Genomic DNA, 25,201 nt, shown 5'->3' on the forward strand with positions numbered 1-25,201 from the left:
TAATTTCGTTGTTTTTCAACGTATTTTCATCTAATTTGAAACATGAGCTTCTGGTATTATTTCAAAATTTTGGTATAAATTTAATGAAAATCGGACTACTATATCTTATAGCTGCCATAGGAACGATAGGGAAAACGATAGAAAAAATTATAACTTCGTTGTTTTTCAACGTATTTTCATCTACTTTGAGACATAAGCATTTAGTATTATTTCAGAATTTTGGTAACGATATTATGAAAATCGGAGAACTATATCATATAGCTGCCATAGAAGTGATCCGTAGATGTAGAGAAAATGTAAAGCTGGGAATGTAAACTGTAACTGTCAAACTGTAAACATAATAAGTATAGGTAAAATGTTATGAAACTCCGTTTCGTGTTTTCGGCATTATAATTTATAATATAAATATGAAAACCAATCTGCAAGGGTATACAAACTTCGGCGTGCCGAAGTTAGCTTCCTTTCTTGTTTTTGTTAAATTTTTCGACTTTAAATGCCTATGGACTGTTTCCGTGCTTAGTTGCAACTCCTCTGCGATGGTTCTAATTGTCACATGACGATCTCGATCCACTATTTCCATGATTTTATCCGTATCAACGGTCACTGGTCGTCAGGAAGGCTTGGGTGTTTCGGTATCAAAATTGCCACTTCGGAATCGCCTAAACCACTGTTTGGCGATTTGGATCGAAAGTTTGTTATCTCCTAAGACAGAAAAAAACTGTCGGCGAGATTCCGCAGCAGTTTTTCCCTGTGCGAAATAAATTGCCCGAATTTATGCGTTTGTGAGCTCCATTTCAATCGATTGTAACTTTTTAACGTGGAATCTGTAAGGATGTGTCTTAGGCCGGGGTAAACCTCAGCGGCCCAGGATTCCTCTCCAGATTTATTTATATTATAGAGACGGCCAGGACATGGACGCCGAATTTTTATTGAACTTTCTAGGGGCGAAATGGCAGCGAAAAGGGGCTCGTTTTCAAAAGGGGAACTCTGACTTCGGGAAAATGGGAATCTTGGACGGTCACCCTTGCGATGGCCAGGTGCTCCTCCGTTTTCCTGCGCCCGCTCGGTTGCCCAGCAGCGGCGACTCTTTCGATCGGCAAAATCTCCGCCGCCCGGGATGACCCAGCGGCGATGGCGGGCAAAATGCAGATCGAAAGGGAAAGGAGAGGGTAGAGGGGAAAATCGTTGAGCACGTGCCGGCGGCGATGAACTCGTAGCTCGGGAGAACCCAGCAGCCCCGAAGCCCACGCCAGATCTGTGCCCGGGAGAGCCCAGCGGCGACAAATCCCGCTCCCGTCCCGCTTCTCCGGCCCGGAGCTTGCCCAGCGACCACGCGGAGTTGGTGCGAGAACCCAGCCACCAGCTCGGCGAGTGAGTGAGCGGGAGGGGAACACTTTGGCGCGCGTCACGATAAGAAATTAATTTTAACAACGCGGAGTTTTAAGCGGGTGCGAGGGAGAAAGACGATGAAATTTCTGAATTCATTTTCTGTGCTTTATTACATTAATTAATTATTGTCTACATTTTTCTAAACTATGACTGCCGTCCCTAACCTGGCCCTACGCCACACTCCAGTAAACGCTACTCTGACATGGCTCTCAGCCGGCTCACCCGCTGTTATCGGTGGACTGGGACACGTGTCCTGCAGCCAGGATATGCAAGGGCACCCGCGTGTCCTTTTTGGGACTTAGTCGTTTGGGGAACTTTCCCACGTGTTCTTTGAGGACTTGCCGCCCGCGGCGGGAGAGATGTGTAACGATCGCGTTCGAAGCTGCCAGAGAAGTGATCGCGGTCGCAGCTTGCAAAGCCCTTGTCACCTCGTCTCTGCCAAAAATGTCCGGGCAGCGCAGCTTTCGGCCGTCGGCTTTGTTATTGTTATTGTTTATGTTTTGATCGGCATGTAAATACACACGACCAAAACGTAAACACGCACGATCGTCGGAGGGCAAATGTCGCTGCCTCTGCCGCTGTTCGCGTCGGCAGCGGAGAGGGGAAATGTCTTCAGCGCGGTCGCTACAGTCCGTCTTGGGAAAATGTATACGCCTGTGCGTTGCGGTCTTAATCTAACTCTAATTTGGCCCTTCTTGGGCAAATTAACTTTGGGCTTCATGCCCGCTTAAATGTACAGTTGTGTGTGTGAGTGTGTGTGGGGTGTGGGTGTGTGGTATGGCTAATCCTAACTTACTAATTGCTAAACTTAACTATAAACTTAACTAATATTTACATTATTTACAAAATAGGGTTTTTGTGACTTCGTCACACTCCACCCTATCTTCGGGAGGGATGAAGAGTGACGATTACCTTCCCACTTCGGTTTATCTGGACGCGGAAGCGTTGGTTCGCCTCCTCCCCCAGGATCCGGATCGTCCGTCGCCTCGGTACTGCCAGGCGCCCGTGTATCCGGCGAAGCAGGGCTGTCGGCAGCGTGCCGTTCGGTGTGGTCCACTCCGCCGGGGCAGGTACCCAGCGGGGAGGATTGAGGGCTCCCTCGTCGGTGTCCAACGACGATTCGTCGGATGAGCTGGGCGGGCTGTCTGCCCATGGTGCGCTCCGGCGCCGTGCTCGGCGGCGCGGGGTCGGTGATGGTGGGCCATTCGTTGGCGGTTGGGCAACCGGTGGGTTGCCTAGTTCCTCGCTGAGGTCCTCCGCTCTTCGGCGCGTCTCCTCTGCGGCCAGTTCCGCGATGGTGGGCAGGCGTGGTCGAGGATCGCGTCTTGGGGTTCCGCGGCGCATCGGGCGGTAGCGTGAGGGCCGGCGTAGAGACCTGGGCCAAATATCTCCTCGTACGAGGGCGGAGGAGATCGGCTGCGACTGGTGGTGGCTGGGGCCCGGCCTTGTAGCGGCGAAGATCCAGCCACGGTCGCCACGGTGGGCGACTTCTGGATGGAGTCGTTGTGGCCCAATGGGGCCGATGTGCCTGGGCACTAGGGGCGGCATTCCCCTTGCAGATGATGGTCTTAGTTCGGCGTGGTCATCCGCGTTCACCCCCTCCTTGTCATCGCCGCGGTGGTGGGCGACTTCCAGAGGGAGTGGTCGTGGCCCGCTGGGGCTGGTATGCTGGGACGCCATGTCGTCGGCGTCGATGGTGATGTCCTCGACAGGTAGAGCCCGTGGCCGGAAGGGGTCGGCGAGGCTGTCGCTGGGAAGCGGCTGGCTTGGCCGGCGCCGTGGAGCGCCTGTAGGAGCTCGTCGACCGCACCGTACATCCATGCGGTGTCCTGTGGCGCCGGGGCGGGAGTCGGCGGATGGCCTTGTCCGTCCATCGTCTGGTTGGCCTCGGTGCTGCGGAATCTGTGGAGCGTGTGGCTCGTCGTGCCTTGTGGTAGGCGGGCTGAAGGCGGTTGTCGCTGTTTAAGGGGTTGATCGGTGCGCATGAAGACGCGATGCTCTGCGATGTGTGATACCCCTGAAAGAATATCAAATTTGGCCAGTTCCTGGTCCAGAAACTCCTTCACCCAAGGGTCGGGGAAGTCCTGCGTCTCGGGTTCCTCTGTCTGGAAAGAGACCTGATCCTCTGTGGGATGACTCACCGAATTGACGGTTCCGCATAGGGGCGGGCTCGGCTCCGGCGTTTCCTCGACGTGATCCTGGAAGCGGACACGTTTTGTGGAGGTACGGAAGGGATTTCGTTGCGCGGCTGTGGCATCTGCCACGGGCAAAGCCTGTCTCCAACAGGGCGGCTGGTTCTCCGTCGCTGGTGATGCTGTGTCTCGAAACTGTGCTCGAGGTGAGGTGCTTGGCTGGTCTTCGGGATCGGAGCATGGCTCCCTTGGCTGCCCTCGATGGGTAGAGCGTGGCTCTCCTTGGGCTGTCGTCTGTGGCTTCTCGGCGTGGGTGGAGTGTGACTCCGTTGTCGTCCTTCGCTGATCAGAGCGTGGCTCTGCATGTGGGCCATTGGTGGCTCGTCGTCGGGGTTGGAGTGTGACTCCGTCGATGTGCTTCGTTGCTCAGAGCGTGGCTCTGAGTGATGTGCCGGGGATGGCTCTTCGTGGTGGGAGTGTGACTCCGTCGGTGTGCTTTGCTGATTAGAGCGTGGCTCTGAGTGATGTGCCGTTGGTGGCTCTTCGTGGTTGGAGTGTGACTCCGTCGATGTACTTCGCTGATCAGAGCGTGGCTCTGTTGCTGTTCTCCGCTGGTCAGAGCGTGGCTCTGTCGTTGGTCTTCGCTGGTCAGAGCGTGGCTCTGTTGTTGGTCTTCGCTGGTCAGAGCGTGGCTCGGTTGTTGGTCTTCGCTGGTCAGAGCGTGGCTCTGTCGTTGGTCTTCGCTGGTCAGAGCGTGGCTCTGTTGTTGGTCTTCGCTGGTCTGAGCGTGGCTCTGTTGCTGGTCTTCGCTGGTCAGAGCGTTCGCAGTCGGAGGGTCTGCCCGCCGCATAGCAGAGTTGCTCCGATCCCGCAGAGGAAATCCATTCCTAGGAGTATGTCGTCCAGTGCGTCCGACATCACGAGGAGAATGGTGGGCGTCCGTTCGCTTCCGAGGTAGATATTTGCCGCCAGAGCTCTGGTCAGCTCGCGGCATGTTCCGTCGGCGAGTTTTACCTGGGTACGGATGTCCCGTGTGTTCCTTCCGTTGTCCAGCATTTGAGCCAGCCCTTCGCTAATAAAGCTGTGGGTGGCTCCGGTGTCCAGGGTAGCGATAAACCGTTGCCCCTCCATGTGGATGGCAGCGCGGATGCGTCCCTGGTACTGATGGAGAGTGTCTCCTATTGGCTTCGGGGATACGGAGGGTTCCTCGGGTGATTCCCGGTCACACGAGGCCCTTGCCCGTTTCCCGACGGTGGCTGTCGGCAACAGTCAACCGTCCTGCGTCCTCGTTGGCCGCAATCCCAACAGAATAGGATCCGTGGGTTCCTGCATTCGGCTTCGAAGTGCCCGGATTGGCCACAGTTCCGGCAAGCGTTGCGAACGTTGACGGCTTCTGGTCGTGGTGCCACTGCGCTCTGGCTGGTGCAAGCGTTCCGGCTAAGGGAACCGTTGAGGGCGTTGCCTGAAGAGGGCGCCTGTTGAGGTCGTCGAGTGGGCATCCTGTCTCCGTCGGCTGCGTAGCTGGCTCCGGTGGCCTGGCGTTGAGTCGGGATCCGGTTCTCGAGTGCTCTTTCGCCTCGGCTGCGTGTCTCCTCGTAGTTGGTCACGAGGTGCGTTAGCTCGGTCAGCGTACGGAAATCTTGCCTCCGGGTGTAGAGTTGATACTCCGGCAGCATATTTTCGTAGATCCTCTCCAGCTCCTTGTCCGAGGAGAATCCGGCCCGGCGCATCTGCAAACGGATGTCGATAAGGTACTCCTTAAATGGTTCGTTGGGCTTCTGGAAGTGCATCCTTATCTCATCCTCCAGCCGCTGATAGTATCGCGGCGGCAAAAAGAAGTCAAGGAACTCCCGGCGGACCTCGATCCAGCTGGCTTGCTGGAGTCCGCTCGTGCGGAACCAACTTTCGGTTCGGCCGGTCAGCAGCACCACCAGGGCTTGAGCCAGATATCTCCGGTCGATCCGACCGAGGATGGTTTCTAATTCCATCTTTTTGCGGTAGCTTATCCACGTGACGCCCATGGTTCGCAGGATTCGCGGGGGACAAGGATCAGAAATAACAACGGGTCTCGAGAGAGTGAAAACGGCAGGATACCGGTGGCAACGACTGGATTCTATATCGCCGGACACGAGTTTGCTTGGAATGGATCTCGCAGGATCCTCACTGTGTGCACGTATACCCTTGATTCGGATCTCGCAGGATCACAGAGAATTTTACTTTATTATATCTTATTGGTGTTTTATTATATTTATTTCAATCTTATTGTTTATTCTTTAATATTTATTTATCCTTATTTATTCGTATTTTATTATTTTGATTTATCGATAGCTCATTTATTCGATTTCGATTTAATTTTATTCGGTATTTTTATTCGTTTCCAGTATGTTTTTTTTGGGGATCGATTATGTCTGCGATTATTATTTATCCGTTTATTTTATTTTATTCAAATAAAATTATTCCTGGATTTATTTTATTATTGGTTTATTATCCTGTCTGGATTTATTTAATTATTGTTATATTTGAGTTTATTTAATTTTTATTATATTTTGGTTTATTTAATTTTTATTATTTCGGGTTATGATTTGGATTATTTATTTATTTGAATCCTTATTATTTTTATAATTTTTATTATGTTCTCGGCGGCAGGATTCTTTGAGGGTTCGCGGGTGTCCTCGACGTGGTTGAAGGATTTTGAAAATCTTCCCGATGTGTGAAAGGATACGACGATGAGTGTGATGAGTTGATTCCAAAGGGTGTAAACTGCGAGCGATGTGTATTCTATATGCTGATCTTCCGAAGTGTGTCCCTCCTAGCGAGGGTCCCCTGTATATATTGATGCTTAAACTAGCCGACGCTGCTGCCGCGGGCAGAGCAGAACTGGAGATGTGTGTGGGCCACGTGTGTGTGTGCTTGCGCGAAGCGTCCCTCTGCCGGCGTTGACGCTGGCAGTGACGTTGACTACGAAATCTGGCGTAACTGTACCGCTTGTTTTGGCGACGATGCGTATGCACCAATGGAAATTTACCACGCGTTTTTTTCAATTCCCTTTCCTCCTGTACTTTTTGCAGATTTTTGCCGGCGACCGTACGTCGCGACACGTGGGACGAAAATTTCTTACACTCGCAAAAACGAATGTGCGCTGATCGAAAAATATGTTTATATAATATATTTCCTGATTAAATTTTCTATCCTCGTCCTTTAGAAAACTAAATTTCCCTGCTTTTGCCTTCTAAAAAAATTTATATTATTTATTTTTCCTACTAGCAAATTCTGGTTTTCGGCCAGTGGGGCTTTAATCCACTGAAAAAAATTTATCCTAGCTGTCCTGACCGGTCCCTGCTCCGGGCGCCATCTGTAAGGATGTGTCTTAGGCCGGGGTAAACCTCAGCGGCCCAGGATTCCTCTCCAGAAATATTTATATTTTAGAGACGGCCAGGACATGGACGCCGATTTTTTATTGAACTTTCTAGGGGCGAAATGGCAGCGAAAAGGGGCTCGTTTTCAAAAGGGGAACTCTGGCTTCGGGAAAATGGGAATCTTGGACGGTCACCCTGGCGATGGCCAGGTGCTCCTCCGTTTCCTGCGCCCGCTCGGTTGCCCAGCAGCGGCGGCTCTTTCGATCGGCAAAATCTCCGCCGCCCGGGATGACCCAGCGGCGATGGCGGGCAAAATGCAGATCGAAAGGGAAAGGGAGAGGGGAAGGGGAAACCTAAAACGCGCGATCACCCTGGCGATGGCCAGGTGCTCCTCCGTTTCCTGCGCTCGCCCGGTTGCCCAGCAGCGGCGACTCTTCCGATCGGCAAAATCTCCGCCGCCCGGGATGACCCAGCGGCGATGGCGGGCAAAATGCAGATCGGAAGGGAAAAGGAGAGGGAAAAGGGGAATACTTGGAAACACGTGCCGGCGGCGAGGAGCTCGTAGCTCGGGAAAACCCAGCAGCCCCGAAGCCCACGCCAGATCTGTGCCCGGGAGAGCCCAGCGGCGACAAATCCCGCTCCCGTCCCGCTTCTCCGGCCCGGAGCTTGCCCCGCGACCACGCGGAGTTGGTGCGGGAGAACCCAGCCACCAGCTCGGCGAGTGAGTGAGCGGGAGGGGAACACTTTGGCACGCGTCAGAATAAGGGTTGACTGTTGCTACGCGGAGTTCGGTGGGAGAGAGAGAGAAAGAGACACGACTTTGATCTTCATTTTTTTTATTGCTTAACTATTTGGTACAATTATTCCTCACTTTGGCTACGGCTACAATGCCCTGCCTGGCTCTACGCCACACTCCAAGGATCTGCCCTCACATGACACTAGGCCGGCTCACCTGCTATTTTTGGTGGGCTGGGACACGTGTCCGGCAGCCAGGATATGAGTTAACACTCGCGGGTCCTTTTTTGGACTTAGTCGGATTGGAAATTATTTCCACGTGTCCTTTTGGACTTGTCGCCCGCGTCGGGAGGTAAGCGTACTGTTCGCCTTCGAAGCTGCCAGAGAAGAGATCGCGGTCGCAGCTTGCAAAGCCCTTGTCACCTCGTCTCTGCCAAAAATGTCCGGGCAGCGCAGCTTTCGGCCGTCGGCTTTGTTATTGTTATTGTTTGATCGGCATGTAAATACACACGACCAAAACGTAAACACGCACGATCGTCGGAGGGGAAATGTCGCTGCCTCTGCCGCTGTTCGCGTCGGCAGCGGAGAGGGGAAATGTCTTCAGCGCGGTCGCTACAGTCCGTCTTGGGAAAATGTATACGCCTGTGCGTTGCGGTCTTAATCTAACTCTAATTTGGCCCTTCTTGGGCAAATTAACTTTGGGCTTCATGCCCGCTTAAATGTACAGTTGTGTGTGTGAGTGTGTGTGGGGTGTGGGTGTGTGGTATGGCTAATCCTAACTTACTAATTGCTAAACTTAACTATAAACTTAACTAATATTTACATTATTTACAAAATAGGGTTTTTGTGACTTCGTCACAAAACTCATGTAAACAATCTATATATCATTTTAAAGGTGATACCAATACCTTTCAAACGATATACACCATTGCCATGTACGATTATATTTGACTTCACAAGCGAAGTGCGAAATTTGAATGTAAAAACCGGTATGTCATTACCAAACAACCTAATATATATATAATTAAACATAGCATTCAGGCCTGTTCCAGTTACCCTTGAAAATTACATTTTTCCTAAAATTGGCCGCTCTTAATAAATGGATTGGCTTGCCAGAATTTTTCTAATAAGGGGCTGGTTAAATTAGGGTCGCTGTATTTTCCAACTCATAGATAGCAATTGAGTACTAATTTAATGTATAAAATCAAAGAAAGAAGCATTCTCGGATCTTGCGGATCTGAAAGTTAACAGAGTTAACAGAGATGTAACAGAGGGAAATACGAACCCTCGTAGCTGTTTCGGATGTGGAAACTAGAACAAGACTGTTAATAATTTGGTTTTATTAAAATTAAAAAAAAAAAATCATTAAAAAAACGTCAAATTCGAAACGTATAGTACAATATAAATTATAAAATAAAAAAATTATAAATATATATATGCTGAACAAAAACTTTTACATTTTCTCAACCTATATCAATCGTTTCTATGACAGCTGCATGATACATTTATGTATATGCGAGGGACTAGTTTGCTTGGAAACGTACAGTCGGACAAACAGACAGACGGACGATCATGTCTAGATCGACTCGACATATATGATGATTAAGAAGGTATATACTGTATAGGGTTGGAAAACCCTGAGTACAAAAAAGGCTAACTTGTGACCCTTTAAAATTAGTTGAAGAAGTTAAGTGCATAATCACAAAGTGATTGGTACAAAATGACATTTCAGGATAACGCTTTTAACTTTTTACTGCTAACATCACATATATTCAACTACCAATTTTGCTATAACAATAAATACATAAATGTGAGATGGGTTGTTAACCCTCTTATGTTAAGCTTTATTATAATAGATTTCGGATATTATATTTGTTTTTAGAATTTGCGAGTTTTTCTATTATCTGCTTTTTTGCTTTTTTCAACTTTCGTTACTTTCTCCGCTTTCGTATCTCACTGCTGAATTGAAACTGCTGAAACGGCTATAAGCCTACTCCGAACAATTCCCTTTTTACATAAATTAACAACCCAACGGTATCAATCGGAGAGCTGTTGGAGGAAGCTGCAGAGTCGTACAATAAAGAATTAAAAATATATTCTTAATTATAGCCGCAAAACTTCCCGTATTGCAACAAATTTTGTAATTGTAAATTCACTCCTTTCGCGGTCGGACTCATTTATTACTGGACAAAAAAAGCTTGGAAAACGGATAAGTCTATATTTCTCTATTTTATATACGACTTACTAGATGAGACAATATAAATTTATTTTCTTTATTATTATATATGACAAGACGTTGATGCACTATGAACACTACATAACAAGTGGACCTTGCGACACCAAGCGCATGCGAAGGAAATAAGTAGAAAAGAATGTGAGAAAATGACCACTGGCGCGTGCTGCCTGATTGGATGGTCCTGAATCAATTACATCCCCTTCAAAGTAATCCCCTCTAGATAAAATACACCTATGCCAACGTTTTTTCAATAATAATAAATAATACGGTGGTTGGTAAACGTTATGTGTCCAATTCTTGGCGAAACGAGTGCAGTGTGCGACGGTGCATTATCGTAGACCCAAATGGTCTTTCAAAAGGGTTTTCACAGATCCTTCTGATATACCGATCATATCGACGCATTTCCGCGAAAGCATCGTATGTCGCTTTTTTTCGAAATTGAGATTTTAATGCAAAATTGTTAGGCACCTAATGTCTCACCACCCTGTGAAATATTATAGCTAAAAGCCCTATAGTTCCGATAAAAATGAAGTTTCAATTTTGTCTTTTCTATAGTGCTTCCTAAGAGATTAAATCAGAAAAAAGCTTTTCCTGTAAAATTGGATTTTTCAACATACGATACTTTTGCGGAAATGCGTCGATATAAGTAAGGTCTCTAACAGTCAACCGACGATTTTTAAACACTACTTCCTTCACTTTATTGACGTGTTGGTCATCTGTTGACGTCGATGGTCGTCCGGAGCGCTCCAAGTCATCAACATCCTGTTTGAAGTCTTTGTACCATTTATAAACATTTTTGTGGGACATAATAGAATCACCAAAGTCCTTCCGCAACATCCTCAACGTTTCCGCAGCCGAAATTTCAAACAAACAAAATTTAATGACACTTCTCTGCTCAATTAAATCAGACATTGTAAAAATCGACAAATGTATTCTTGATCATTTGGTAAATACAAGCGTAAATATAGTACTGATACTGACATTGACATGAAATTACCGCCAGATGTAATCAACAGTTCTGTCAACTCAAGAACAAAAGAACTAGTCCGCCATCTTAAGCCCGCGAATTTTAAAATGAAAATTCACCTTACTGTGGACGCCATGCTGAAGGCTCCAAACGCAAGATCCATATTCAGAGATAGGAGAAACAAGTGATGTATATAGGGTTTTGTTGACAGAGGGGTTATTAAATTCCTTTGACAACCGTTTGATGTAACCAAGCACACCCCTGGCTTTATTCACCATGCACGAAATATGGCGGACACCCAAATCACGAACTATATTAATTCCTTCCAAAGAGCAGCAGTTCAGCGTACAATTTGAGGGCTTGCATTAGCTAACCATTTAAGTTCAACAAGCTCACGCTGCGCCACGTTTGGAAACTGTTAAGCAGCGTCCTTATATTGCACACAAAATTTGACGTCGTGTTGACATAAAGAAATAATTGATCTACACACATTCCTCTATAGTTGTTGGCCTCCAATTTGCTACCTTTTTTGTGAAGAGGAATAACGAAAGATTCCTTCCAAGTAAGGGGGAAGTGAGAGGTTTCTAAGAAAAAGGTAAACAATTTCAGGTTGGGATTGCACAGAGCGTCAGCACACTACCGAAGCACACAGCCATTCCGTCAGAACCTGGCAAAAACTGTTGTATTTTCAAAAGAGAGCGAGGAAGGATGAGTAATGGGTTTTCGTTTTTGTGTTGGTTTTTAAAAAAATATCGTATTAATGATATTTGCTATTAAAAAAATATCACTCGATAATATTTAAAAATATCGTAAAAATAGCGATATATCGATTTTTTAAAATATATTTTAATGTTTATGGGGCTATGACATTGTAATGCAGTTTTCATTAAGTAGCTACTGCATTAGAACCTTGAAAGAGACAACTATATGTGTAATTTCGCTTGGAATATTTTGGTAACATGACTACGGTCACACCGATCAAAAAACTTAAACAATGAAAACGGCCGCCATTCGCGGCGTATTACTATGAAGTCCACGTCAAAGTATTTACACATAAATGAATGCGGAAACCTTTAAATTTATGTTTTTAACCTATAATGCCATTCTTTTAAGTATTAAAAAATATATACATTTAAATTAATTTTACAGCGCATAAACCTTGCCATCAAAAACAAATTATTATTCCTAATTTTCTAATATTTTTTCAGTTCAAAAACCAATGAAATGATATAAAAATAAAATTCTCATTGCGAGACCACTTTGAGTTTCGCGCTCTAATGAACTGGCTAATACACTTTTCAATTACAATTTTCTTCATTAAAACCGTATTTTGTTATCGAGTATCTAGTATTTTTATGTAGATCTATCGATTATGCCCATATGATACAGTAATGCAGTTTTCATTAATTAGCTACTTCATTAGAACCTTGAAAGAGTCAACTATATGTGTAATTTTGTGTAATTTTGCTTGAATTTTGCTTGGATTATTTTGGTAATACGACTACGGTCACACCGACCGTAAAAGGTAAACAAAAAAAACGGCGGCCTTTCGCGGCGTATTATTATGAATTTCTGAATTCCTCGTCGAAGTATTATTGCATAAATAAATGCAGAATCCTTTAAATTTATGTTTTTAACCTATAATGCTTAAAATTTTTTTAATTATTACAAAAAAAATAATTTTAATTAATTTTACAGCGCAAGAACCTTGCTACCGCAAAACATATTATTTTTGCTAATTTTCTAATATATTTTCAGTTCAAAAAACAAGCGAAATGATATAAAAATAAAATTCTCATTGTGAGACCATACTGTCAATGAACTGGCTAATACATTTTTCAATTACAATTTTCTTCATTAAACCCGTATTTTGTTATCGAGTATCTAGTATATAATATGTAGATCTATCGATTACCGCGGCAATGAAGTAGCTAATGCATTATTCTAATGCATTAGAGCGCCATAGAGTCGTCTTGCTCGCACTTGTGTAAAACGCTATAGCGCTGTCAAATCTTTAATGAAGTCTCTAATTAATGCGGCAGTGTCATCCCACTATTATCGCGCCAATGAAGTAGCTAATGCATTTGTTGAAAATACCAAAAGTCACAGTGTTTAAAATCCCAAAAAGAAGGTCACACTTATCTAAGAACATTTTGGTTTCCTTTTATTTATTTATTTATTATTAAGAATAGCAAATATCTGCCATTTTAAATCCATATCCTTACCTCAGACCGGATAAGGAGTGTTTTTTAATGATATGCTCCGACTCACATCAGGTGGTCAGAGGCAAGGATAGGTGTCTTAAGATATTATTTTTGTTAAAGTCTAATGACATTTCAAAATATAACAGAGAGTACATGTCGTTGTAAAGCGAACATAAAACGCGAAAAGGATCGTGTGCCTCGAAATTAGTTTTACAAATATCCAAAGCTATAGGCCGAAAGTAACGTGATGGCCTAGAAGGAACTGAAAAGCGTATTTGTTTAAGAAGATTACTGGAAAAAATATATCCATTTATTAATTTATGCAGGAACATCACGCCATGGCAGGTCCGACGATCCTTAAGAGAGGGCAGGTCCAGAAGGCGTAGTCTGTCGGCATACGGAGGAAGGTGGCGATGTGGGTCCCAGTCTAAACCCCGAAGAGCGAACAAAAGGAATTGTTTCTGTACCGATTCGATAAGATCCTGATACTTTGCATATTGAGGGGACCATACGCACGAACAATATTCGAGTATGGGCCGAACCAGGGATATATATAAAAGTTTTGTAGTGTAGGGATCATCGAATTCCTTAGACCATCGTTTTACGAAAGCAAAAACACCCTTTGCTTTACCAACAATTATACCGATGTGATCGGTGAAGCTCAAGTTGTGGGTAAATAGAACACCAAGATCCGTTACAGAGTGGATACGTTCAAGAACACTCGTGCCTAAGGAATAGTTAGCCTGGAAACAATTTCTGCGGTAAAACGACATGTATTTACATTTGGAGTTGTTAAGAAACAATAAATTGTGAGTGCACCAGGACATCATGTTGTTTAAATCAGCTTGCAAAAGCTGAGCAGAGTCAGGATTCACAAGAGGCAAACATAGTTTTACGTCATCAGCATACATCAAGACGTAAGAGTGGAGAATAACTTGGGGCAGATCATTTATAAAAATGCCAAATAGAAGAGGACCGAGGTGGCTCCCTTGAGGAACACCAGAAGTCACGTGAACAAGGTTTGAAAATGAACCCTTGAATGCAACTCTTTGAGTACGGTTCGACAAATAAGTAGAAATCCACTTGATCAACGTAACCGGAAAACCCAACAGACAAAGTTTCTTCAGCAGTAATTGATGATTCACCGAATCGAAAGCTTTGCTGAAATCTGTAAAGATAACATCGGTTTGGGTGTTATTTTTAAATGCGTTTCTAATGACAGCAACAAACTCAAGGAGATTTGTAGACGTTGATTTACTTTTCATGAAGCCATGCTGTGAGGGGGACATTATTGAGCTACATTGGTGCTGAAGCTGAGTAGTAATTAGAAATTCGAATAATTTGGGAATCGCACTAAGTTTTGCAATACTTCTATAGTGTTCAATATTAGATTTACTGCCCTTTTTATGAAGCGGAATGATAAACGATTCTTTCCAAACTTTGGGGAAAAACGAATGCTGAAGTGATAACTGAAAAAGTCTAGACAATGGTCTACATAATGAGCTGGCACAATTTCTCAGAACACAGCTAGGTACAAGATCTGGACCAGAGGAAAAGGAAAGTTTGATTGTTCTAAGATTATGAAGAACATCATCTTCGCTGATTACAGGCATAAAAATGCAATTGGAATGCGGGAGTGGAAAAGAATACTCTGAGTTATTATCGAAATTAGTTTGTGAGTATGTAGTCTGGAAGAACTTTGCGAACAGGTTCGCGATATCAGGCTCATTGGAAGCGGAGGCATTATCGAAATGAAGACATGAAGGAAATTGTTGAGATTTCCGTTTCGAGTTTACAAAAGCGTAAAATTGCTTCGGGTTAGCCTGAAACTCAATTTTGCACCGATTTAAGTGGTTTCTGTAGCATTCAGAATTGTGTGCTAGGAAATTTGTACGAGCAGTTAAATATCTCGAATGGTCGACTTGAAGACCAGATTTGCTATACTTTTTAAACAGCCTGGATTTCAGATTTTTTAGATATGAAAGCCGACGAGAAAACCAAGGGGGCTTATGAGAAACTTCTGGTGAGGGAAATGAAGGGACATACATGTCGAAAACTGAGTACATTATTTCATAGAAACGCTTAACAATGTCTGAGGGATCCTCTGTGGAGTTCAAGAAAGTCCAATCCGTTAAGGATAAGTGGTGCTTCATTTCTGTAAACTTAGCTTTTCGAAAGCAACGAAACGTTGCAGGCTCAGCTTCCGGACACAATAATAATGATGTGGAGGCTTCGAGGGTTAGCTCCAAAGTGGGATGATAAGCGTCCTCAGGACTAGAAAGAGGGTCAATTCTAGTGACGTAGGCATTGGCAAACTCAGAGACAAAGATGAGGTCTAAGACGTTATTACTGCAGTTCCTAACAAAATTTAATTGTCCCAATGAATGGTCAATGAGACCATGAATTAAATCGTGGGGTGAGGTGGGAACAAGAACATTTGAATCAGGTAAGGGCATCCAGGAAATGGAGGGTAGATTAAAATCACCCGTGACGATAAGGTGGTCATTAATACCAAGGGAAGAATGATTTTCTTGAATTAAGGATAAATGCTGCATATAAATATCAGTGTCAGACCTAGGTGGAATATACGAGCATGAAACGTAGATAGAATAATCGTAAACCTGGATGCGAACCGCCACAAACTCTATATCAGTGTCAGTTTTAGAAATGATATTGGAAACCAGATCGGATTTAACCGCAATGAGAACACCACCGCCTGTCCGTATAGGACGATCACGTCTAAAGATGGCATAGTTCCCTGAAAAAATCTCAGAGTCAGACACAGAGGAGTTGAGCCATGTTTCTGTAAAGACAATAACATTGGCATCGAAAGAGACACTATTGACGTGCAGCCTACTGAGCTTGCCAAGTAAACTACGAACATTCTGATAGTGAAGAACAAAAGAGTCTATTAGTTTTTTGGAGGCCTAGTTGAGGGAGTTTGAGGCCCGCGAGCACGAGGAGTACTTTTGTGTTCGAATTCATGAACAATTGCATGCTTAGGCCACACAGAAGGATCAAGAGCCTTAGAAAATAGTTGGTCAGAAATTGTAATTTTAAACGAAGATATATCACGTCTTTCCTTAAAATTGAATTTGGAGACACTAAATTCAGTAACAGAAACATTCAATTTGCTGCTCAAGTGGGTCTTAACGTCGCCCTCAGAAGCATCTGGATTGAGGCGGGAAACAAAAATCTGTTTTTTCGGAGCAACACCAGCCAAAGGCACCGGTCCGCGTTTGGCAACGCCAGAAATTGTCGACTGTTGGGGGCCGCTTCTGGTAACGGCCGGCACCGAGATAGTGACCACCGGGGGAGCCACTGGGTTGGGATTTGACACCACCGACGCGTCGTTGATGGCAGCAGCACGCGACGTGGATGCCTGATCGGTGTAGACAGGCTGCTGAACCGGGAGCATGGTGGCTTCGCCCCCTCCGAGAATGGGGACTGGTGCAGCAACTTCAGCAGAGGCAGCAGCGTGCAACGTGGACGCCTGGACAACGTTGACAGGCTGCTGATCCAACGGCCTGACAAGATCTTCAACCATAGAAGTTGTGATCGATGATGCATCATCACCAGAGCCGTTATCCACGGCTGCAGGCTTGGCACGTGGGTTGAACTGCATAAGGGGGCATTCAGGGTCTGGAAGAGATAAGAACTTTTCAGACAGGTTGCTCTTGTTTTTGTTTGCGGGGTCACTTAGCAGTTTTAGCGACTTGAAATGGTGTTCCGCCTTCTGGAAGCGAGTTGACAACTCCTTAAAGCCGGCCGCCAACGACTGAAACTCCAGGTGAGTCTGCCTCATGAAGACCCGCATATCGGATTTGATATGCACGCAGCTCGGGCACGTCCAGTCCAATCCAGGATTTTCACGAATGCGATCGGTGATACGCGATCCATTTTGCCCCAGATCGGCGCAACCAATGTGAGCGATATTATCGCAGAGCCAGCAGTAGACAGTGACATGCCGCGAAAAAATTTTTTGGCCGTTCGGGCACTTAGAGAAACAACATGTAGCCATTTTTGGAATAAAAAAAATACTTTATCCAAGTAAATTACGAATTGGATTAATTTATTTGCGCGACGAAATGGCCGATCAAAACAAATTATACAATTGTTTATTTGGAAAAAAAAATTGTTTAAGTTTCGCGGCGAACAGACCGATCAAAACAAAAAGCGAAGAGCGCAAAAATAAAAGCTTTTATCTAAGCGCCGAAAAATAAGAAATTTGTGTTATTGATTTAGCTAGCGCCAACAACAACACAAGGCGATGCAGCGATAAGCGGTAAACACAATGCACAAGAATAGAAAGGCAAGGCAATTGTAAAACCGAAATTGTTTTACGACGATAAAGTCACAGACTTTATTTAAAAAGGTCCGATTGTTTACTGATTAAGAAGTTCACGGAAACACCGACCACTTGCCGAAAATTTGGGCTTTGATAAATAGGATTTCACTAAGAAAACTTTTTATTAGGCCGAGCCTCTTGATCCCATTGAAGATTTTACAGCTGACAATTCGGAAGTACAATTATAATTTTTGGAGTTATTAGGTCATCGCCGGGAGCCTATTTCGGCTTCGGTTCCCTGATAACCTTCGTGATCTACTTCGTGCGAAATGATAATGGAGTAGATTCCGTTTCAGATTGGATTTGCGATAGTTCAAATGGATTTGCAGCAGGGTTCGGCTGGAAAATGACCGGAAGATGTGAGGCAAAAGTTTCGGCTCTGTCTTTGTTGCTGCGGGCCCAGCAACCAACAGATGACTTTCTTATCGGCGTGACGGTGTCAATCGGAGAGCTTAGATTTAGCCCTCCATAAGGGATGGTTTGTCCTGGTTGGCGATAGTTTCCCAATATATCTTAATTGTGTATTTTCAGCACCTTGCTTCAGGGCCCGGCTTAGTTTGCGTGTGGCTTCATTTAGACGTTGCTTTGAGCATGGCGATCTATTGTTTTGCCACGCCCGTCGCAGACGCCTCTTTTCTTGGATAAGCTGTTCAATTTACTGGTTCGGTTTGAATTTGTTTTTTTGCACATCCGTCTGTTGTGGTTTTGAGATCCTGGCTGCTGTCAGAAGTACCTCTTCCAGAGCGGAGGTGGAGCAGTCGATGTCGGCTTCAGTATTGAGCTGGGGAGCTAGCTCAATCTGGGAACTTACATATTTTTTGTGTTTCATCCAATTGGTTCTGTGTGACGTCAGCCTGTAGGACCGATTAGTAGTTTCTGGGCTTTGAAGGAGGGTTATCAACAGCGGCGTGTGATCAGAAGAAAGGTCCGGAAGGGCCTTGGCGTTTATTAAATTGCGTGGGATGTTTTTCGTCACCGCGAAGTCAATTAGATCAGGTATCTTTCTGGGGGCTGCTGGACAATATGTGGGGCTGCCAGGGGAAACGTAGTCCAGTTTATTTCTCACATTGATAAGAGCGTTGTCTTCCCTCGGGAGTTACGAGACCGGATCTCCAATGGGAGCTATGAAATGATCTCCAAGTGAGATGTAAAAATCCATTATTTGGGCTTCCGAGATTGTAAAGCGATGTGGCAACAACAATGCAAAGGTTTCCGTTACATGACTGCACTTTTATGGACGTAAATTGCAAGTATTTTGTTGCAAACCTTTGGTTAAAATGGTGTTTGAGGCGTTCTCTGATAAAGATGCCGGTCCCGCCGTGGACTTTACCATCTGGATGACCTGTGCGGTGGAAGGTATAACCTCTTATACCAGTAGCATGGCGTCAATGTGGTTTACATTTAGAGATTGTGTTAATTCAAGTTTATGCAGTCAGACGCTGTTGGCAGTCCACGTGGATATACGTAGATTGGACATTGATTTTTTCGACTGTTGTGCTACAAACAACTGTATCACCATATTCTGGTTCTGGACAAGCGTTTGCATGGTCGGTTTCGTAAATGACATGAGTTCCATCATACTTTGTTGCATGGTAAACATCATAGATTCCAAATTGTTTTGTGGCTGCCCTGGGGCCTGTTGGGTATTTACTGAGTTTGAGGGGAGTGGATATTCCATACCTGATTATAGAGCTTCGGCGTATCTGCCCGTGGGGGCATTTAGTGGACCAAAAGAGGATCTGGCTGCTTTGGCAAAAAATACATCTGGAGTAGTTTTTAAGTAGACATTTTGTGACGCGTGTACGCGCACAATATATCTCAGGAAAATATAGAATATAATAGGAACAATTAACGACATAAAAAAAAGGATCGGCGACAGATCGGCCTCCACTGATCGCGAGCGGAGGGTCACACTTTACCGAACGGAGACTGGCCACACTATTCCGGAAAATCCCGCACAGGACTCTGGCCACACTGAAGCCTCGCCAGGGCCTATATAAAGCGGGCCACGGCCCTGGAGAAACTACTTAGCAACCGACTGCGATTGGGTCGAGTTAACCTCCCCAGTAGTTAGCAGCAAAGTCACTTATTGGGAACTCAGGTTCCTATTTATAAATCATAGTTAAAATCTCTCAGCTGACTTTCGAGTCCGCACCTCTGCTGACTTTCGAGTCCGATACTCTGAGTTGACTTTCGAGTCCGAACCTCTGCCGACTTTCGAGTCCGATTCTCTCTGCTGACTTCCGAGTCCGAATCTCTGCTGACTTTCGAGTCCGACAATAACGTCTCTCTGTTGACTTTCGAGTCCGAACTTCTCCGAACTTCCAAAAAAACGTCTCTGAGCTGACTTTCGAGTCCGACAACAATTTGGTTTTGTTGACTTTCGAGTCCGAACGTATTCTCTCGTGGATTACTTTCGAGTCCGAGCGCATTCTCTCGTGGATGACTTTCGAGTCCAAACGCATTCTCTCGTGGATGACTTTCGAGTCCAAATAACCCATATTTTGGCGGAACTATCGGCATTTCCCTAGCGGACAGCCGCAATCAGGACGAGGAGGACGAATCGGAACCACGGCGTACCCCAGAATCGAGACCCGGCATGGAATTATTTAGAATTGTACCTTTTAAGTCAATAAACGTTAAGATACATTTTTACGGCATAATCTAGTATTCTACTCTGGGACTGGGTCGGAATCTCTCCTGCAAGGGACCCTGGACGTCCCGATAAGCTACCCGAGGACAGACAGACCGTCACAATGTGTTTTTTTTTTTGGCGTGTAGCTGTCGTTCTTCGCATGCGACTCTTCAGCTCCTTGTAGACTACGAAGCCTCTATAGTAGATCGGGTGAACCTAATTTTTCTTCAGGGCTTTTCTATCTGGCTTTAGTTCGAATTTAAAAAATGGTTGCGGCTTTTTGTTTTTGATGATAATGTTGCTCACATTCTTGGCGAAGAAACCCTTGCCTTTAAGGGCTTCTAGTATCTCAGAGGGGGCGACGTCAGGTTCAATTCCTTTTAGCACCACTTGCAGTCCCGTGCTGCTTTTTAGTTGGTAGGTGTAATAGTTCTTTTTTGCTTCCTCCGGCTATTTAGACACAGCTCGGAAGTGTTCTTCTGATTTAGTTTGAACTTTGGTTTCGCAATTTCCTTTAATAAGCGGAACAACATTAAAATTTTCGTCCCCGACCAGCGCAAAAATTTTGTTGACCAGGGCGTTTGAACTTTTCTCCCTAATATAAATAGGTGCGAGCTTGGGCTGTTTTTTAATCTCTTGCTCCGGCTCTGCTTCATTATTGTCATCAGCTGCTAGCGGGGAAAATCTGTTGGTGTTGGTTGGGTCGTAGCTTTTAATACGGTTGATCTTAGGTTTGTAACCAACCGTGTTCTGATGGCTAAGCTTACGCTTATTCTGGATGTAGCGATCCATGCCAGTCTGTATGGACGAAACCGCTTGTTGCTTATCGAAACTAACAGTTTTTTTTTACCATTATATTTGGCGCTGGGCTGTTGTCACCGATTTCGCAATATTGGTCGTTGTAGCCATTGTAGCACTGCTTGTTGTTGGTGCGTCTTCCATCGAAGCCGGTGGTGGTGGGGTTTGGCATTGATAGCTCCATGATGTAGGAATGAGTTGGAGTGAGTAGGGCGGGTGAGCACGAGCGCGCTCCCTTGCTGTCGGCGGTCAGTAGAGCCGGGTTGGGACTGGTAGACGTTTTTTCTGCTTCGCTATCGCGAGTGGAGATATACGCGAAACAACTGAGCAACAACAAAGCTTTTACGCTCATTCTTTTGATCGCCGCTCATTTTCTTGAGCTTGCTTCGCGTGGCACCACATAGATGAATTTTGCAGCTCAAAAACACGTCTCACGCACTTGCGTCCGTATGTCATAAGTACTGTAGGGCTTGGCCTAACTATCTGTACGTATTTTAGAGTTTATATATTACTGTCCGCGTAGCGATCGTCCGTAAGCACGTCTGCACTCGACGAAGGTCCAATGTCCTCCATACAAGCGGAACCAATGTTCCTTGTGTTATGACATTTAAGGACGTTTTGCATAGTGTATATCCTGAACTCTCCCTCTCCTCTTGGAAGAGGTTAGCTTTGTCCTGAAGCCGGCTTTGGACCTTGATAGCAGCCTTATACAGCGTCTTCGCATACCCTCGCTTGACCGCTTAGGGAACTGATGTCTGATTCTGGAGACGATTCGGCGACGGCACCTGAGTGGTATAATTTGCTCTGAGCTGTTTTTGTCACAGTATCTATACAACTAGCATGACCTGCTCCCGTCATGCTAGAGGTGTGACTGCTGGCGACACGCAGAGAGGATTGTTCCCCTCTGTGCTCACCGGTGGTAGCAGTCACGACTTTCACCGACATTTGGGCTGATATCCCATCCCCGGTTGATTTACCTTCTTTGTTCAAACTAAAGAAACATTGGCTAGTTTTCCGGGGAACCAACCAAAATATCTCCATTACCTGTAAAAAATGTTCTAAATTAAATTAATTTTTTAAGCTTTATTGCTACAATTTTTTTTAAGTGTAGCGTTTTGAACCGAATTAATCTTTTACGCCACTTAAGATAACTCAAGAACTGACGGACAAGCAAACGAATAAATTGTTAATGTTAAGGTGGTTGACCCATGTGGTTTCCAAAAATTTAAAATTTTACTTTTGCTTATATCGCTTCCTTAACATAACTATGTGTTTAAACTTTAAAAGGTTTACATCACTGACAAGAAATGCTCTTCAGAGCAGCTTACTCCTGCAATGATTATTTCTTTTTGGTTTTTTTTCGAAACCACGTTTTTTCAACTGCTCAACACGATTTCTCGAAACGACTTCTTTAACTATTGTCGTGAAATTTAAAGAATATATTCAGCATACATGCAAGCATCACATAAACTATAATCTTTTGGATAGGTCAAGTAGTTTTTTTTTCATTAAAAAACAGACCAGAACAGGTGCGAAAAAAATAATAATTTGGAAGATTTTGAAAAGGGGCTCTTTCGCACTTGTTATATTTTTTTATATCGTTTGCGATTACGCTTAACGGTAGGCGGAGAGGCCAATAACTGAAATGTCTGGGAGCGGAGCTGCATGCCATTGAGTAAAAAAAAATTATAAAAGAAGGAGATTTAGCGGTCATAAACGATCTGGTGTATAGTTGTGTGAGGAGTCGATTGACCCCTCACATATAGAGGACACTAACAACAGTCGAAACGCCAACGGATCACCAGCCACCAACAACAAAACCAACGGCACCAACAACAGCCGAACAACAGCCGAACAACAACAAACAGCAGCCACCAACGACAAACCAACGGCACCGAAATAAAATCAAAAAATAAAATAGCCCGGCCGAGAACAAAATCAAACCAAAACAAAACACTCGCCAAGCACTATTACCTACTTACTACTTAATTAATATTTAAGCCTAGCCAGTAGATTTAAGTTAAATATGTAAGTTTAGAAATAATAATAAGCCTAGCGATAGTTCTTTTGTTCGCCTTTTCCCCCCCGTTCTCACATCACCAGCAGACACACACACACACACCAGCGCACTATGGGGTTTTTGACCACTTTTTGTGGCATTTAATCATTTTTTAAAAGTTCTTATATTTAAAAAAAAATAGTGGGATTGTATTAACAAAACATCGAACTGTTATGCCTCATACTCAAAATGTTAATACTTAACAGCATATGTTAGCAACAGAGCTGTAAAGTCAGCTGTTGCATCCGAAAGCGCGTCTGCTAAGTTTGTAATTTTTACGAAGTGATCTTTGAAATTAAACTATTCGTGTAAGACACAATTTGCAAAGGAAAAAACTAATGGACACTGATTTCACAAGTTTTAACTACATGTTAAAGGTATTAATTGTTTAAATTGTGAGTGTTTATACTGACATTTTGTCATTTTATAAATGCACCTTAAGCTGAATTTTGAGAAACAAATTTCAACTTTGGGAAGAGTTTTGAAATAGAAGTTCGCATTAGTTTTCAATGCGTCCAAGTGTATGATGTAGCGTTGTCAATTCTGAGCAAAAAGCAGTTAGTCTTATCGTGCACTTTTCCGCACTTTTGTTGCAATTTGAATTTTTCTCAGATAACCTCACTGTTTTCAGAGCCAATTTGGTAGCTATTTGTATGGAAAAACACTGATTTCCGGTATTTTGGTTTTTTTTGGTTCCTAGGGAAAGCGTTGTCCGATTTTGTTCAAAATTGCTATATCGTGTTAAAATAGCAACAAATATAAGCTCCTTAAATTTCATTAATTTATCTTTATTTTTACCCGATCGTTCCTATGGGAGCTATAGGATATAGATTCCTGATCCGAACGATTTTCATACTATATGTGCCTAGGGACAAATAATGATGATTGGTAAAGTTTCATGTCGATATCTTCAAAACTGATCGAGTTATTAATTAATGCCACAAAAACTGGTCAAAAACCCCATAGTGCAGCGCAGCGGTGCTTGCGATAGTGAAGTCTTACCCAAAGTTGTTTGCGGAGGTGTACAACAATTGCATCGTCGGACGGACTTTTCCTACAGCCTGGAAGCAGCAAAGGCTTGTACTCGTTCCAAAGCCGGGAAAATTGGACGACGCACAGTAGCACCTCTCGAACAATTAGCGTTGCAAAAATCGAAAAAGTCATGTTCGCAAAAACGATTTTAACCATACTTATTCGACAGAAAATTTCCCAAGGATTAAGAACCTGCAATAAAATCTAAGATTTTAAGATTTTTTTGTAGAAGATATGAGCATTCAAAGTTGAACTTTTTTTCGTTTTTACCAAAAAAAAAAATGGGTAAAATTGTCGACTTTCAGGTAATATTACACAAAAACCATAAAACCAATGGTCATGGTTTTTACTTTAAATGATAGATACAATTTTTTTATTTACTTTGAACATTTTTAAATACAATAAATAAAAAAGTTTTCAATTATTCTTTGCGTTTTCAAATAAGATTTTTTTTAAAAAGGGTCCAAAAACGGGTTTTGAATGAGAAGACCCCCTTAAAACTGAGGTCCTCGTTTGCGTAGAAACGGACAGACGGACGGACGGGTATAAAACTCAAGTATATTAGCTTTAGGTAATTCAATTATGCAATAATGTTCCTAAAACCTCAAAGAATGAAATACAATTAATATTTGCCATTTAAATGATCGCATTGTATTTTTAAATAATTAATTTCTGGTTTTGCGAATCTGAATCTGCTAGCCAAAGTACAGTCGGAAAGCTTCCGAGCGGTTTCGCTGGGATGTTAACGGAGATGTAACAGAGGAAAATCCGAATCCGAGTAGATCTTGCGGAAGTGGAAACTAGAACAGGCCTGTATAACTTGTTTTTAAACACGTTTTCATCTTTTTTGAGATATGGCAATTTTATATTATTTCAGCATTTCAGTTTTTATTTTATGAAAATCGGACGACTATATCTTATAGCTGCCATAAAAACAATTGGGAAATTAAGAGAAAAATATTATTACTTCGCTGTTATACCCTTGCAGGGTATTATAATTTCAGTCAGAAGTTTGCAACGCAGTGAAGGAGACCTTTCCGACCCTATAAAGTATATATATTCTTGATCAGTATCAACAGCCGAGTCGATCTAGCCATGTCCGTCTGTCCGTCTGTCCGTCCGTCCGTCTGTCCGTCTGTCCGTTTCTACGCAAAATAGTCCCTTAGTTTTAAAGCTATCTGAATGAAACTTTGCATATAGTCTTCTATATGCTCTCACTGCTATATATGTCGGAACGGGCCGGATCGGACGACTATATCATATAGCTGCCATACAAATGTTCGATATGTTTGTAGAAAAAAATTTATAAC

The 25,201-nt window shown here is 43.9% G+C and overlaps 1 protein-coding gene across 2 annotated transcripts in view; it reads right to left on the reverse strand.

Moving 5' to 3' along the window:
• AGO3 (Argonaute 3) overlaps nucleotides 1-25,201 on the reverse strand; it is a 200,209-nt gene that overhangs the window by 45,606 nt on the left and 129,402 nt on the right. The gene's annotated exons all lie outside the window — the stretch shown is intronic.

This window comes from Drosophila kikkawai, chromosome 3R (genome assembly GCF_030179895.1).
Source record: "Drosophila kikkawai strain 14028-0561.14 chromosome 3R, DkikHiC1v2, whole genome shotgun sequence".
In the NCBI taxonomy this organism is placed as follows: Eukaryota; Metazoa; Arthropoda; class Insecta; order Diptera; family Drosophilidae; genus Drosophila; species Drosophila kikkawai.